Genomic DNA, 14047 nt, shown 5'->3' with positions numbered 1-14047 from the left:
AAACACCCCCCTGCTCTTTGAACCTGCTGCCTCACAACTGGCTGTTTAAGAAGTAGAAAAGGGGCCTGTACCGCACTGGGTAGCCTAGCAGCCAAAGCCCTCGCCTTGCATGTGCCAGGATCCCATATAGGCGCCGGTTCTAATCCTGGCAGCCCCACTTCCCATCCAGCCTCCTGCTTGTGGCCTAGGAAAGCAGTTGAGGACGGCCCAAAGCTTTAGGACCCTGCACCTGCTTGGGAGACCTGGAAGAAGCTCCTGGCTCCTGGCTTCAAATTGGCTCAGCTCTGGCCATTGCAGCCACTTAGGGAATGAATCATCGGATGGAAGATCTTTCTATCTCTCCTCCTCTTTGTATGTGTAATTTTGCAATAAAAATAAAATAAACCTTAAGAAAAAAGAAATAGAAAAGGAAGAAATAAAGAGGTACTTTGATGTGTTCGTGGAAAATAGAATGACCAGTAAGAGTTTATTCTGGTGCGAAGGCAGTTTTGACACCCATGCAGGTTTTCACAGTGCGTTTTCCACATGTTAAGGGAAAAAAGAAGTTTTTGCACCGAAACAAAATCACCCATTTTCTTGCACGTTTCTGTGGGGTTTGAAACACCTTGGAGAGGTGTTAGAATAACGAGTTGCCTGCTCTGCAAGGTCAGAGGCCACGGGCTTCCACCTAGCAGCCCCAGGAGCCCACACACCTGTACCCCACTCCCCCACCTGGGGGCGCTGTAGGCATCAGCAGGTATAGATGTGCACCTGCCATTGATCTGTTAGCATTCCCTCTTTCCTCCTTGGCCAGGCCCTGCTGGCTTCTGAATTCTGGGGGAACAAAGGAGGCCCCAGATTTTTCCAGAAGACACAAGCCTGACAGTCATCTTTAAGGCTCAGAACTCACATGGCAACCTTTCTGGGTCCATGTCTCCCGTGGCTCAAAGCAGGCTTCTCTCTGCCCTGGTTCCTCCCTTCTAAGCAGCCCCCCCACCCCCCAGGGATTTGGACTGGATTGCTGAAGCCCCGCGCAGCCACCGACCTCTTCCTGCTTCAGGGCCAGGCTTTCCCAGTGACATGCCAGGGCAGAAGAGGTCCTTCAGGCTCTGGAGGTCATCACGGAACACAGAAGGACTCCTGCCTGATGCCTTCAGAGCCAGCACCAAGCGGCCTCCTCCAGGATGGGCACTTTGCCCTCTGGGGATGCTCGCCCCCCCCCTACCCCGCCGCTGTGCTGTCCGAGACACCTGCAGGCTCAGGCCCCCCAGCTGTGGACTTGGAATCTTTTCTCCGAGTCCCCCAGGGGTTCTCACCTGCAGCTAAGCCAGGAGCCACTGCTCACTAAGCCCATGAACCTATTAATGGGAGCTTAATCCTGAGGTTTTTGTCCCAGACTTATGGACAGCCTGGCTGGCTTTTGAACCAGAGCACCCCCAAGCTGTCCTGTTTGGAGCAGGGGACTAAGGTGAGGGTCATTGGGCATTTTGCAGGTGCCAGGACAGGAGGAGCCCCTGTACCACATGTTCTGTCCAGCATGTGGCAGGAGGGAAGGTTCCCAGAGGGTCTGCCCCCTCTCTGACAGAGTGACCAGCATTTGCTGAGCCTGCATTGCCCTGCCTGGAGCCCATCGCACACCGGGGTGAGGTCCCCTGGGCCTCTGGAGTGCACCCAGCCCTCTACAGTCTGCACCCATAGTCCTAATCGCTGGATCTTCCAGTAGCTTCTGTAGGGCTTCCTGTGTCAGTGTGGCGAGGCTGCAGTACACTGCGACTGAGCCAGATGGTAAGCCGGGTGCAGCTGTGAGGCCTGGTGGGGTCACCATCTAGACTCACCAACTTGGCCTAAAGGAGGGTGTCCTGCATAATGTGGGTGGGCATTACCCAGTCGGGTGAAAGCCGGAAACACACCCCTAAGGTTTCCCTTAGGGACAAGGTTTCTTCCTGGGACAGCAGTGGCGCCCACCAGGGTTCCCGGCCAGCCGGTCACAGTCAGCCCAGTCACGAGGGCCAGTTGTCTGAAATACATTTCTTGCTCTGTACCTCCTGGTGCTGACTGATGCTGAGGGGACTGGAGGTGGTGAGACAGACCACCTCTTGCCACTCTCCCTGGGCAGCGTTCTCTCCTGCAGGCCAAAGGCAGCGACGGGCAGAGAGGGGGAGCTGGCTGCTCTCGGCAGGGGCGGGGGGCGGTCCTCCCTGTCTCCCCGCCTCTCATCAGCAGGTGCCAGGAGAGGGGCGGGGCCAGCTGTGAGTGCTTCTTTGGCAGTGTCTTAGCTGGTTGTTGTGAGTCACAGTGAAGGAAGCAATCAGCAAGTATACTGCCCTAGAAGTGCTGCACGTTGTGGGGCCCAGGACACGCACAGGAAGGCTGCAGGAGGAGCCTGGACCAGCGGACGCCTGCACGTCGCCAGCCCTGCTCCGTCTGGTGGCAACGGAGAGCGGGTAAGGGCTGCCAGGGGGCAGCAGGCTTCAGGAGTGGCCTGTGGGGGGCTGCTGGAGGAAGAGGCCTGAGGTAGGGGGGGTGTAGGCTGCTCCTGGGGGACAGGTGAATCTAAGAACCACAGCTAGAACTCACAGAGCACCTGCTGGGTCCAGCGCTGAGTCCTGGGACATGAGCAAGAGCCTGACCCATCGCTGCGTTACAGAGCAGCCAACAGAGAAAGTGACCAGACGGGGCCAGGTGTGTGTCCCTCACCTCTGCCCCTGGGGCCGGAGTAGCCACTGACCCAGCTACAGGTTCGAACTCTTAGAGACCAGCCCAGGCCAACTTGGAGCCCCCTTATAGGGTAGCTTGAACACCGACTCCCACTCAGGTGAGGTGAACGCAGTCACAGGCAGGGCCTTGGTGGGCTCGGGTGCTGGTTCGTCTCTGGGCGAGGATTCCCCTTTTCTGCCCTAGTGACTGGTTCTTGCAGGAGAGCTCAGCGGGGTGGGGAGTTGGTGCCGTTGCTGCCTCTGACTGTACTTTGGGGCCAGGAAACTGCAAGGTTCGCTAGGTTGCCAGGGCGACAGAAACTGCCCCCACCAGACCCCTGGAGGATGCAGTGGGAAGATGCTGGTGGCACAGCTGTGGACTGCACTCCTCCTGGGTCACCCTCAGACCCCCTCCTAGGCCTGTCCCCTGCTGACCCTGCACCCTTCCAGCATGCAGGCAGCTAAGCCCCCTTGCAGATCCAGACCCTGGCAGGCTTGTCCTCTGTCCATGCACAAGCACTGGCTCTGGAGAAGGGCCCTTTGTGATCACACACGTGGGACTGACCCTGGCCCAGGCCTGCTTGGCCACAGGCTTGCCCTGGGGTCTAGGGTAGGAGAGGCGTGGGCCCAAGTGTGGGCGGAAGAAATGCCTGGAATGTGGCCACAGAGCGAGCAGCACCCTCAGTGCCCGGGGCCCTCACGCGGGCAGCGTTGGCGCAGCTGCAGAGCCCAGGGCACCAAGTTTTCCCATTTGCAGGCAGGAGTGAGGAATGCCGCCCCCTCCCCCACAACAGCTCCCTGGGACCTAAGCTTTTAAAAGAGACTGAGAGTTCTTGCTTCCGACTGGACGATGGCACACAGGTGACATCACCTGTGAGGACCTTGGTTTCTGTCTAGTTAGGCCAGCAAGCACATAGGAATTGTCCCGGCAGTTAAGGCGCTGGCTGAGATGGCCGCAGCCCGCGTTGGGGGCTCCTGACTCAGCTCGTTGTCAGCACAGGCCCCAGAGGCAGAGAGAGCGGCTCAAGTACTGGAATCCTTGCAGGCCAAGTGGGAGACCCGAGGCAGGTGTTTGGAGAGGGAGCCAGAACATAGGGGAGCAAGCTCATGTTCTCTTTCTGCCTCTCCAATAAATAAAAATAAAACATTTTAAAAGGTTTTTTTTTTTTTAATTTAAAATACAGTGTTACAGAGAGAGATCTTCCATCCACTGGTTCACTCCCTAAATGGTGACAGTGGCTGAAGCCGACCCAGTCCAAAGCCAGGAGCCAGAAGCTGCTTCCATAGCTTTCCCAGGGCATAAGCAGGGAACCGGGTCAGAAGTGGAGCAGCTGGGAATCAAACCAGCATCCACATGGGATGCTGGCACCACAGTTGGAGGATTAACCTCCTAAGCCACAGCGCCAGCCCCAAAACCTTTGTCGTCCTCCAGATTCCCCTGGAAAGGTGTCTGGGCATGAAGTCAGGAAGCAGAGTCAGCTCTCCATCTGTGTGATGGTTTGGTGCTCCAGCTCAGAGTAGCTAAGAGAGATTCCACCACCTTTGTCTCCAGCGGCAAAGGAGGTCGTGGCCATGCCTCTGTATCCCACCCGGCTGCATCTCTAGGAGATCAGAGCAGCAGTGGCGGACCGTGGGAGGAGTGTGGGAATGGACCGGGGAGAAAGGTGTGTGCGAGTTCAGGGTGCAGTCAGTTGAGGTCAGACCTCGACCTCATTGCACCTGCTCAGGGGTCTAACACGTAGGCAGAGTGGATAGTTGAGAGGTGAGAGTTTCAGGGTTAGACTTGAGCGTGGAGACAGGCAGAGACAGGTGCAAGTTGCAAATTGTGGGAAAAGTATCCGATGTTGGCTGACAGGTGTAAAATACACTTAGTTTTGGAATGCCTATGTAAGGATGGCAGCTGTGCTCTGTGGGCTGTGTCCACGGTCAGGACCAAGGTTCTGATATTGCTGTCCACAAGACTTTGAGAAACAGTCAGGGACAGCCGAGGATGATTTTTCCCCCCTTTTAAAGATTTGTTATTTTTTTTTGTTGGAAAATCAGATTTACTGAGAGAAAGCGAGAAAGATCTTCCATCTGTTGGTTCATTCCCCAAGTGACAGCAATGGCTGGAGCTGAGCCGATCTGAAGCCAGCAACCAGAAACTTCTCCTGGGTCTCCCATGTAGGTGCAGGGTCCCAAGGCTTTGGGCTGTCCTCTATTGCTTTCCCATGCAGGAAGCGGGGCCACTGGGATGTGAGCCACACCCATAAGGGATTCTGGTGCATGCAAGGTGAGGACTTTAGCCACTAGGCCACCGCTCTGGGGCCCTGGATGATTTGCAAGCACAAAGTACAACAATTTGTATTTACATCCGACTCCATGCAGCACTGTATTCTGCACTGGACTCCAGGCCACAAAACAGATATGAGCAGAAAAAACAAACAAACAAACAAAAAAACCAGAAAAGCCGAAAGGAAGGCGTCCCTTACAAATAGCAGAGAACATCAGCCTCTTGTGGGCATGGGGGCCGGGCAGAAGATGCTGCCGGCAAGCACTCTGCAGGTTCCTTCTTAGTATGTCTGTAAATCTCAACGTTTGCAAAATAAAGTGTTTGTGAGAAACAGAAGCGTGTGTGTGTGCGCACATCTGTCCCCACCACCCTCACACAGCGGTTGTGTCTGTATTTGAACACGTCTAGGTACTCAGTGCCCTTAGAAAATACTCAAAGATGCCTCCAGACTGGGCAGTCTTTAGGGTCCTTCTCATTGGGCTTGGTTGGGCTGCGGGGGTCATTCCTCATTCGACCACGGGGTCACTCCTCGTTGGACCGTGGAGTCACCCCTCATTGGACAGCAGGGTCACCCCTTGTTGGACTCCAGAGTCCCAGCAAGGCCCACAGAATCCTGAACCCCTCCAGGAGAGACCTGGGTTTTCCACACCTTCCCACCCCGTGTCAGGGAGGACAGCTGCAATGCGGGCCCATTTCCCAGAACAGAAACCAAGGGCAGAGGAGAACTGACTCACTAGACTGACTTCCCGTAACGGTAAGGGCAGATTCTTACTTTCTGTTTCTCATGCATGTGCTTGCAAATCTATAAAATCAGCCAGGAATTGGAGCGCCTATACTTTCAAGGGAGAGAAAAAAGGAAATGACTTTTGCCACAGGTTTCTTCAGAATCTATGATCAACAGTGGGGGCAGGAGGCGTTGATGTTGGACCTGCCCTGCGTCCAGAAACATGGGCAGCAGGTGTTCTTGCTGTCCGGCACCTGTTCCTCTCCTGGTACCCTCCGTTTTGTCTTCCGGGAAATACCTGCCCTCCCCCAGCTGCACAGCGGTGGATCCCACCCTTCTCTAGTCAAGACCGGCCGTGACCCCCTCAATGGAATGACCACACACACACACAATGAGCTGGCAGCTCACGGAGGCTCCAGGAGAGCCTCCCAACAGCAGGTGCCATAGCATGGTAGGTCAGGCCCCTGCTTGGGGTGCCAGCCCCATTTGAGTCCTAACCTCTCTACACTTCTTGCTAAGGAGCCTGGGAGGCGGTAGATGATGGTCCCCAATACTTGGGTCCCTGCCAGCCACATGGGAGACCAGGGTGAAGTTCTCAGCTGTTGGCTTCTGGCCTTCTCAGGCATCTGGGAAGTGAAGCAGTGGATGGGAAACCTCTTTCTGCCTTTCAGTAGCAGCGGGATCTCGGGAAGAGGGGCCAGTTAAGATGCCTGCATCTGCCGCCAGATAGCATGCCCAGTTCCTCCCAGGTCTGGAAGGCAGCAGGGGATGACTCGAGCTCGGGGCAGCCAGCCTCATGGGGGACCTGAGCTGTTTCCGGCTCCCTCCTGCCTCTGGCCGGGCCCAGCCCTGGCTGTCGCAGGCATCCGGGAGCGAAGCGGCAGACAGCACCTGTTCCGTCTCTCTCAGATACCTAAATAACTCTTTAAAATCCTAGCACTCTGGATTCTGTGGGCCCTGGGCGCTTGCCTAGGCTTCTGTCTACGCCACCCAAGGACAGCTTGGGCGTGGGTTCTGCAGAGCCCTTTCTGTTGTTGGAAGTTCATGGCCTCTGGTGCCCAAGTGGATCCTGGGCAGCTCCATGGCCGTCACCTCTCCAGGCTGGTGTCACCAGGACACTTGGGGCCAGCCTGCTTTCCTGAAGCTCGGGGTGAGACGCCCAGCATGCTGCAGCAAGAAGGGCTCCCTGCCCAGTGTCTGCAGCAGCTGGCCCAGCCAGCCTGTCCTCTGTCACTGCGACACAGGACAGCTGTGGCCCTACTCTCATTTTCTTAACCAGTACAGGGACCAGAGGTCATCCTATCCAACTGGGTCAGTGACTCCTGACCCACACAGTCAGGAGAGGGAAGAGGGGAAGCGTGTCGGTGGAGAAGCCACGTGGACAGTCTCGCGGCCTCCCTGTCCGGAAGCTTCCATCCGGCTTCTCTGTGTGAGCTGCTGATCGGTGGCTGCTGTGGTGTGAATGTCAGCCTCCCAACTCCTGCCGCCCCCAGTCCCTGCCAAGTTCACAAGTTAGAAACTCAAGCCTCAATGCAGCAGTGGTGAGGTAGGAACTTGGGCCATGAGTGGAGCTTCTCCTGCCACAGGCCTGCTCCCTGTCCTCCTCCTCCCTGTCCTCCTCCCTGCACCCTGCCTCCTTTCCTCTGCCCTCTCCTGTTCCAGCAACACAGCAGTTCCCCAGGATGTATATGTGTGTGTGTGTGTGTGGCTGCTCACCCCCTGCTTAGAAGGATTGGTGTCGGAGCTACTGCTGTGTACACCCCCTCTGCCGTGTGGACCCTCACTGCTGTGTGGACCCTCACTGCCATGCGGACCCTTGCCATGTAGACCTGTGCTAAGGTATGTGGAGCAGACCCCCCACACTGGGACTGTGAGCCCTACTGCTGTTCCTCCCACCAGATGCAGGTCACAGGACATTGGCCTCACTTCCCCGAGGGTCAGGGTGCGTGGGGCTGGGCACATTGAGCATCCTCCCTCTCAGATTGCCCCCACACTGCCCAGAACACCCACGGAGGGAGGAGCCCAGTCCTGGGTGGCTCGTAGGCATCAGGAGGGGCTCGGTGAGCTTGTGAGCTGCAGCCATCTGGGGTCTGCATCACTCCATAGCTGGTGGAAGGTGCCACAGTAGGAACTGAGTTTTTCCTGGTTGTGGAGCCAGGGCTCCCAGATCAAGGTGGGCATGCTGGTGCTTCTGGGGTAGCTCACAGCTTGTGGACTGCCATCCCGGGCTCGTCCTCTCACTTGTTCATCGGTGCCCATGTGTTGGCCTCCGAACAAGATGCTGGCTCCATGGGACTCAAGCCCTGCTCTGTGATCTCCTGGTGCCTTAATTACGCCATGGGGGCCCAGTGGCAAACATGGCCGTGTTTCTGGGTGCTAGAAGTCAGACACGAGTCAGCCCACAGTCACGTAATGCACGAACAATGCCCTGCTCTGAAAGGGCCATCCACAGGCCCAGGAGGGGTCAGGCTGGAAGCCTGGCCATCAGTGGAGTGCGGGGCTGTGGTTGGTTGCTCAAGGCTGAGGTGACCAGAGTTGCCCAACTGGGCTTCCCAACAACCGCCAGAAGAGTCATGAGCCATCCACTGGGGCCTGAGCTGGAGGAAACTGGTGTGAGTGGGAGGATTAGGTCAGGCGTGGGAACCAGCACTGTGCAGGCCAAGGTCATGAGGGCTGGGAGTGACTGCTGGAGCCGGGACCCATCACTGGCGCATCCAGAAGGCGTGACGGAGCTCGTGCCCATGGCCCAGAAGCTTGGGAACCTGAAAGCTCGGCCAGTGGGGCTAGACCCTGAGATCTGCTGGAGAAGGTGTGGGTAACTCAACATTGGTAGTGTGACGGCTGTTGAAAACCACCCATGGCCTCACCGGGGTGTCCTGGGCTTGAGATGCAAGGGTTTTAGAAAGGCAGAGAGAGAGAGAGAGAGAGAGATCGAGGTCCCAAGAGGTTGTGTTGAATCGCCTCTGTGGCGACCAAGATGGCGACCAAGATGGCGACCAAGATGGCAGGCGAAGCTTTCACTGCCCCAGGCTGCCTCTGATTTAGGGGCAGCAGTGCCTCCTGGTGGTCATTACATGGCACTACTGGCATGCTGGAGTCGTGTGAATGGTGGTGTTAGGCAGCCAGGCAAGCCTGGGGTTTCGCCACCAGCTCTCCCCAGTTCAGCAGACCCCACGATTAAGGTGTAAAGTTCGGGACCAAGGACACGCAGTGACCAGGAGTAGCGCATGGGCCTCCTATGAGCACACTCGATAAGCTCCCAGAGCTGCTGTGATTTGACAGGAGTAGTAAGAATGAGATTTTGAGAACTCAGCAGCAACTGCCACGTGATATGTAAGCAGCTGTGATGTTCGTGGTTAACAGGGTCACAGCAAGCAGAAATCTCCAGGGATGAGTTCCCGGGGTGCACCTGCAGGACCAGGCCAGTGTTCCTGCCAATGTTCTCTGTGTGATCCGTAGCCACATCTCAGGCTTAGCTAGTAGAACCAAGGCTGTCAGCCCAAATTAGCCCACATTTTATACACCCCTCATAAAGCAAAAGAAGAAAACACCTTCCAGAATCACCTGGAAGATTCTGGAAGGAGACTGGGAAGTGGGTGCTGGTAACTGTCCCATCTCCCAACCCATCTTAAGAACCCCTGCTTGGGGAAGCGATGGTGGTGGTGGTGCTATTGTATAGTCGGTAAGTGCACAGCCTGCAGTGCCACCATCCCATATGGGCTCTGATTTGAGTCCTGGCTACTTCACTACCGATCCAGGGCCCCCACACCCATGGAGGAAGCCCAGAAGAAGCCCCAGGCTCTGGCCATGCCCTGCCCTGGCTATTGAAGCCATTTGGGGCCAGTAACCCACGGATGGAAGATCTCAGTTTCTGCATCTACTCCTCCCCCTCTTTGTAGCTCTACCTTTCAAATAAATCACAAATCAAATCAGCATTGTGGCACAGTGGATTAAGCTTGCAACAGCAGTCTCTTCTATCAGAGGGCTGGTTCGAGTGCTTGCTGCTTTGCTTCCAATCTAGCTCTCTGCAAATGTGCCTGGGAAAGCAGCAGAGGATGGCCAAAGTACTTGGGCCCTTGCACCCATATCGGAAACCTGGATGGAGTTCCTGGCTCCTAGCTTTGACCTGGCCCAGCCCCAGCGGTTGTGGCCATTTGGAGAGTGAACCACCAAATGGAAGATCTGTTTCTCTCTAACTCTGCCTTTCAAATATATAACTAAAGCTTTAAAAGAAAAAAAAAAGAATCCTCTGCTTATTCATGACAGTGTTTTTCACTATAACACTGCTGGAAAACAGTCCAGGTGCCCATCAAAATGTGAATGAACAACTTGACGTTTCCTTACAGTAGAATATTTTTATAAATGCTTGAATTGCCAAGATGGTATATTTAACGTTACAATCTTTGGTTCGCTCCCCAAACATCTGCACTGGCTGGGGCTAGGCTGGGACAAAAGCTGGAATCTAGCAGCTCCATCCAGGTCTCCTTTGTGGGTCACGAGGACCAAGTCCATGAGCATTGCCTGCTGCCTCCCATGAGGTGCATTGGCAGAAAGTTGGACCAGGAGCTGGGAAGCCAAGGTCCAAATCAGACACTCCAAAATGGGACGCTGGGGGTCTTAACCACTGCACAATATGCCTCCCCCATGCAGTGGTTTATTTTTGGCCACAAGCAGGTGAGGAATTTTGACACAGGAATAAACCTTGAAGACATACTGCAAAGCAAACTAGTCAGACACAAATGGATACATCTTGCAGGATTCCACTTATAGGGAATATCCAGAATGGTAAATTTACAAAAGACAGGAGGTCAGAGGCTCCCAGAGGATATAGGAAAGGAGCCACAGGAATGAATGCTTAGGGGGTCTGGGGTCGTCATTGTGCACGATGAAAAAGGTTTGGGAGCAGCGCTGTTGGTTGCACAACACTGCATGCCATTGGCATCCCTGAACTGCATGTTTACTCTTCAAAGATGTATTTACTCGAAAGGCAGAGTGACAGAGACAGAAACATCCTCCATCTGGTTGTTCACTGCCCAAATGGCTGGGCCAAGTCGAAACTGGGAGCCAAGAACTCCATCTGAGTTTTCCACAAGCATGCAGGGGGCCTACGCTCTTGAGCGCTCTTCCACTGCTTTCCCAGGTGCATTGTCCGGGAGCTGCATCAAACCTGGAACAGTCAGGACTCAAACTGGTACTCTGATATGGGGAGAAAGCATTGCAAGCAGTGACTTAACCCACTATGCCACAGTGCTGGCCCCTGAACTGTCATCAACTTGAAAGTGTTGTGGCCAAATCCCCCTACCTCCTTGCTGCCATCCTCCACACTTCTCTCCCAGTCACCTGTCCACTTTGCCTCCAGGCCTTACACGACACTTCACATCAGCCCTCTCCTGGGCAACGCGATCACCCCCTTGGCCCCCATGTCATTTGGCCCAGATCTCTCACGCTGTACCCAGGGCCCCCCTCCTGGATACCACAGCAGCTGGCCTCACGTCACACTCTCCTCCACAGGGAGTCTTTTCCACTGTTCAGATCCCTCCACTGCCCTCCTCTGCTTCTCCCATCCCCAGCAGAACTCGCTTTTAAAGGCTGTGCCTGTGGGGCCAGGCCAGCCTGGTTATATTCACCCACGTGGGACTTTAAATCTTCAAAGTCTGCCACAACCGTACCTCCATCAGCATTTGATTGAATGACCAAGGACCAGCCCTCTTGGTGGAGAGAATTCTGCCTGCCAAACCTGGGCCCAGAAACAGGTGCAGGGCCAGCCCCCAGGCCTTCCACTCCTGCTCTGCTGGGGCTGGAGGACAATGAACCCTCCCTTTGGCAGCTGAGCTCCTCTGCCATTTGGCCAGGCAGGGAGGGACGTGGGTGTGGTGAGCACCCCAGGCTCAAGGTCTTCAGGACAATGCCGGCAGGGGTCCAGGTCACCACCGAGCCAGGAGCAGCAAGTGGTCAGTACTTGGGGCATGACAGGTAAGTTTCAGGTGATACCGGGCTGGGAAATGCTCCCACAGGAGACACACCTGCCAGGCAGTGTCCCCTGGAAGACGAGGCCCCCGCTCCTGCAGCATTGCTGCCCAGCCTCATCTTACTCTCTCATCTGTGTGGCCCAACGGACACCCAATCTGCCAGAAGATGCATAACCCTCCCTGGGGATGTCAGAGGAGGGGGCAGCTGCAGAGGAGGGGCTCACGTGGGTCAGGTTCCCCTTTCACTGCTCGTGGTGGCCCCTGGGGAGGAAGGATGAGCGGGGACAGTCTGCGTCAATCTCACCTTCAAACAGGGAAATGAGAAAGGTGACCAGCCCCTCCTCTGCATGTGGAGGAAAGCCCCCTCTTCTCCTGTCGTCCCAGAGACCACAGAGGGACCTGGTGTTGACGCTGAGCTCGGCCCTGGGGCTCAGGGCTCCTCCAGTCCACAGAGAACACGATGTCACATCTTCTGCAGTTGTCACCGCAGGAAGCAGTCTTGTGCCAGTTCCCGGAGCGAGAGCCAGGGAGATGGAGTGAACTGAGGGCAGCCTCCTCCAGGGGCCTCTGGCCTCCGTCATGGGGCGTTTGTGGGTCTGTGCCAGGCAACTGGGGTGCGAGGGAGGTTGTCACGATGTGTCAGGACCCGAGATGTGACCCTCCTGGACGCTGGACATGGAGCAGCAGACAGGAGCCGGCTGGCTTGGCTCAGCCACTGTGGGCAGGACATGGGGCTTGACGGAAGACGCTAGTGGGGGTGCTCATCAGCTCCCCCGAAGATGAGGAGAGAAAGGGCTGAGGAGGACATTTGGAATGTGGCTAATGGGACAGTTGGCTATATCAGTGGGCGGTAACGCAGGCAGCTCGGAGCCTGGGGTTTCTCCTCCTACCTCCAAATGGATGGCTGGACCCACGGGGGCAACCCCAGCAAGGCATGGGGTAGGAAATGTGCTGAATTCAGGCTTTAAATCCAGGCACTCGAGGATACATCTAGATCGTCATATCCCCTCCGTTTCCCCACCGTGGGAAGCACGAAAGTTCTCCCACGGCGTTTCTCCGAGCTCTCTCCTGATCTGAAATCGCCTGTAAGACACGGCTCTCAGCAAGCCGCGGGCAAAGCGGGTAGGTGGAGGCCAGCTTGTCCTGCTGACCACACACAGCCCCACCTGGCCCCCTCCCCTGTGGCATCTTAATGACAGGAGTCCATTCCAGTTCCTTGTCTGGCCACATGCCAGAGCCTCGGGCTGGTTGCAAAATCCAAGCTTGGAACTCTTCACACCAGCAAAGAGCCCAGGGGCTTCAAGGCCATGGGGGGTATTGGAGGGGGTTGGTCAGGGTCTGTTTACTGGAGGGTCCTCTCAGGGGGAGGTCAAGGGGCTTCAGAAGAGTCTGGGGCGACTCGGGGACAAAGCAGCTGTTTTTCAGCCCTCAGCAAAGGGCGTGCCACCAACACATCTGTGCATCCTGCAATGAACTGCTTTGGGTATCTTTTTGATCAGAAAGAGTATGTGTTCATTCCAGCCACAACTCCTGGAAACAGCCCAAAGATCCCTCAGACAGTAGGACGCGATGAACAAATGATTGATGTGCTGGAATATTCTAAGGACGTGGTCAAGAATGGGCGTGAGCTTTGGGTAGCATCTGGATGAATCTTGCACCAACAATGCTGAACAAAAACAACAGGAGACACAGTAGGATTCTTGGCCATTGTAGGATTCCGGTCCTACAACGGCCAAGAAGAGGGAAACACCAGAATTTTCCTTAGCGATGAAGAATGTTTTACAAGGCAAAAGAAAATGACTGAAAGTACAAAATGGGGGTTGGGATAATTTCCAGTATTCCAGTAACGTTCTATGTCTTGCTTTAATGGGTATTTGTTTTATAATTCTTTATTAAATCCTCTGTTTGCACTTGAGGCATTTTTCAGTAGCTAGAGCTCATTAAAAAAAATTGGAAGCCAGAACTCAGCCCAGGACTCTCCCGGGGTGACCGGACCCGAGTGCTTGAGCCATCACCTGCTCCTCCTGCGTGCGCTTTCCCAGGAAGCTGGGCAAGGGAGTGGAACTGGAGCGCAATTCCAGGCATGCCATACGGGACACGGAGTCACAAACAGCACGGACCCACATCAGACACAAAGAAATGCCTAGTGTTCACCTACAGATGAAAGCAGCAAAGGAGACTTACAGAAACGCAGACACACGGGCTCCCCCGATTTGCCTACAGCTTCAAAGCAATGCCCACCACATTCCCAGCTGGCACGTTTGCAGAAACAAAGAGAAAAGTGGGTCCTTAAGTTGGCATGAAATTGCAGAGTCTCAATACCCAGAACAGGGGTGGGTATCATGGTACAGCCAGATACGCCTGCTCTCTCTTTCTCTCTCTCCTTTCAAATAAATAAAAATAAACA

This window comes from Ochotona curzoniae, unplaced genomic scaffold, assembly GCF_017591425.1.
Source record: "Ochotona curzoniae isolate NIBS_2020 unplaced genomic scaffold, NIBS_Ocur_1.0 contig_4792, whole genome shotgun sequence".
NCBI lineage: Eukaryota > Metazoa > Chordata > Mammalia > Lagomorpha > Ochotonidae > Ochotona > Ochotona curzoniae.
The sequence above is the reverse complement of the archived record's forward strand: the minus strand, read 5'-3'. Positions refer to the sequence as shown.